General features: G+C 48.8%; 1 long non-coding RNA gene across 2 annotated transcripts; it reads right to left on the bottom strand.

Annotated features, from left to right (window-relative positions):
• Positions 1–1,774: 1,774 nt before the first annotated feature.
• LOC138848612 (uncharacterized) lies at positions 1,775–3,099 on the bottom strand. 2 transcript variants are annotated; one of them, XR_011386627.1, is made up of 2 exons: positions 2,938–3,099; positions 1,775–2,101 (listed from the first exon to the last, which is right to left on the bottom strand). It is a non-coding gene; the product is annotated as an uncharacterized lncRNA (long non-coding RNA). The 2 variants fall into 2 exon arrangements; XR_011386626.1 differs by having other exon boundaries at positions 1,775–2,196; positions 2,938–3,073.
• Between the last annotated feature and the right edge of the window lie 268 nt (positions 3,100–3,367).

Genomic DNA, 3,367 nt, shown 5'->3' with positions numbered 1-3,367 from the left:
AGGAAATATTCTCTTGGAAAATATGTTTGTGAAGAATTCATAATAGTGAAATCTTCATCAGTCATAGTCTATTGAGGACCTGTGGAGTTTGTCATTATTGGAGAGCTGTTCAAGTGGCCAACACAGACATCGTATCTGCACCATGTAGGTGTGACATCAATTCAAGCACCCTAAAGTCAGTTGTGTCACTTAGAAGATTGAGTTATTTTGTGTCCTATTTCTACATGCATATGCATAACCATGATTGCTCACAAATCACAAAATATTTGATTTATACATTTTCACTAAAGCTTTTTTTTTTTTTTTTGACAGGCAGAGTTAGTGAGAGAGAGAGAGACAGAGAGAAAGGTCTTCCTTCTGTTGGTTCACCCCCCAAATGGCTGCTACGGCCAGCACTGTGCCAATCCGAAGCCAGGAGCCAGGTACTTATCCTGGTCTCCCATGTGGGTGCAGGGCCCAAGCACTTGGGCCATCCTCCACTGCACTCCCGGGTCACAGCAGAGAGCTGGACTGGAAGAGGAGCAACCGGGACAGAATCCGGCGCCCCGACCGGGACTAGAACCCAGTGTTCCGGCGCCGCTAGGTGGAGGATTAGCCTAGTGAGCTGCGGCACTGGCCTTCACTAAAGCTTTAAATTCAAATTATTTCTGCAACTGTTGAAACTTCAAAGTACAACATCATAAAATGAAAAACAGTAAATATATTGTTTTTGTATAAACATCCTTCAAACACAAAAGTGCTAACAACTGGTGCCTTGATTGTTTCAACAAACCTCATATAAATTTTCATTGAAAAACCTGTATGTTCTGCTGCACAGCTAAAAAGCACAGTGTCTACCATCATACAAAATGTAGGATGTGCAAAAAATGAGACTTTAATGTATGTCCAACAGCAACACTACCTGATCCTTTTAGTGTCCTACACTTTGAAGGTAAGTGTTAGATAGGTATCATATCACCTATACTAGATTGTCTTTTCCATTTATTTTTTAAAAGATTTACTTGAAAGGTAAAGAGACAGAGAAACACAGAGAGATCTTCCATCAGCTAGCTCACTCCCTAAATGGCCACACTGGCCGGGGATGGCCGAGGCAAAGCCAGGAGCCAGGCACTCCATCCTGTCTCCCATGTGAGTAGCAGAGGCCTAAGGTCTTGGGTGTCCTCCAGTGCCTTCCCAGGTGATCAGCAGGAAGCTGGATTGGAAGTGCAGCAACAGCACTGTGGCAGTTTGACAAGGGATGCCAGTGTCACAAGCAGTGGCATAACCCAGTGTGTCACATCACCAGTCCCTCTGCATGATTTTTAATTTGGTGACACGGGTGATTTTTGAGTTCTATCCAAAATTGCTAATTTACTAGCCATGTGACCTTGGCCATGACCCTACATCCTCAATGCCCCGGTTTTTCTGAGGGTAATGGAGACATCACAGAGTTTGGGGAGGTCAGTGAAATAACGAGCTACGTGTGTCCGGCTCACAGCCTGTGGCCAACACACCTTTTATTACTAAGTGGGATAAAAATAGGCTTCCTATTTCCAAATTCCCTCTGGGGGTTTCTCAAATAGAAACCCATGGACTCCTTCTTCTACTCATCATTTCTTCTTCAGTTGTTCAGCATCTTCATTCTCCTTGACACCAGAGGCAGAAGGAACACTGGACAAAGCGCAAGCTCCCGTATCCTGTTTGCCCGCAACTCTTGGGATTTTCACGGCATCCTTCACAGTGTGACAAGTACACACAGTTAAACCTGTATAAACCCCCTGTAACCAACTACTGCTGAATTTTTAAAAAAGATTTATTTTTATTTATTTGAAAGACAGAGTTACAGAGAGAGGTAGAGACACAGAGAGAGGTCCTCCATCTGATGGTTCACTCCCCAGTTGGCCGCAACAGCCAGAGCTGTGCCAATCTGAAGCCTGGAGCCAGGAGCTTCTTCCAGGTCTCCCACGAAGGTGCAAGGGCCCAAGGACTTGGGCCATCTTCTACTGCTATCCCAGGCCATCGCAGAGAACTGGATCGGAAGAGGAGCAGCCAGGACTGAAACCGGCATCCAGGCTGGCACTTCAGGCCAGGGCTTTAACCTGCTGCACCACAGCGCCAGCCCCTGAATTATTTTTGAAGGAAGAGAATGACTAGGAATAGCTAGTTATGAAATAAGTCTCATAACTACACATTTCCTTAGGTAAATATTCACAGCATCTGAAAAAAAAAAGCTTCTGTAATCACTCCAACTCAATGCCAAGCACTTGAAGCAGGCAAGTATCACCCCCCCCCCCCCGCCCCTCTTTAAACTCCCGAGGAAAAACGGGAAGGCAACACTCAGCTTAGGAGGAAACAGGCTAACAGCTGTGTGTGCTAAATCTTGACTTCATTTTGACCACAGGGACCTGACCCATCAATACTTGCTGTAAATACAACCACTTCCGATGCAAAGAAACTCGGATGATGGTGGGTCCGTGTCTTTTACTATTTCTGATACACATTGGTTGGAGCATTTCCCCTCAGAATCTCAAGGTACTGGAAATACCGATACCCCACTTTCCTGCCTCAAGTCTGCACTTCTGTGTAGACTGTCATCGGAACTCGGAATACAAGTATTAGGTGCTGTGACTCACAGGCACCCCAGAGCACCCTGCCATAATTCACGGCACTGCGAAATCAGGGACGCCTAGATGATGCTTCAGCCATCTGAATTTTCTGACAATGAATTCGCTTTAGTATTCTCATGTCCTTGCTCCCAGATTTTCTTCCGACGTAATTCGAAGACCACCCCCTTCCCATCACTTCCTCTTGGGTCTGTCAGGCAAGCCAACATGAAACAAGCGAATGCATCTCACGGAGGAGAAGGCGACTCAAGCCCCAGACCACCAGCCGCCACCCGACCCGCAGGCCTGGAGGAGACTCTGGGTTCAATCTGCCGCGCCCTCTTGATCCGGGTACCTGCGGAACAGCCCGATAACTCCAAGGACAGAGCGGAAGGAGAGGAGGAGGAGGATGAAGAGTAGGAGGAAAAGGAAGCGCGCTCGCGAGGCCCCGCCCGCGTAGCTGGGAGCCGGTGGAAGTATTGAGTGAGGCTGGGCTGGGCTGGGCTGGGCTGGGTCCAGGGGGCGTGGCCTCAGGGGCGGAAGCAAAGGGCAAGGCAGCGGCGCGGCTGCTGGGCGGAGCCTCGTGGGGGAGGAGCATCGTGAGGGCGGAGTAGACGAGAGCCGGGGCGGGGCCTCAGGGGAAAGGAACTCCCAAACGGAAGGCGGAGACAAAGCCCGGGCCCCTTGCCAACTCGGAAGCGCCTGGTTTTCTCTTCTCTCATCTGCCTTAAGGGACTGAAGGGACCCGTGTGGGTCGCCAACCTGAGGGGTTGTCATTCTTCTGT

The sequence above is a fragment of the Oryctolagus cuniculus genome, chromosome 2, assembly GCF_964237555.1.
Source record: "Oryctolagus cuniculus chromosome 2, mOryCun1.1, whole genome shotgun sequence".
NCBI lineage: Eukaryota > Metazoa > Chordata > Mammalia > Lagomorpha > Leporidae > Oryctolagus > Oryctolagus cuniculus.
This window is presented reverse-complemented; position numbering and strand designations above follow the sequence as displayed.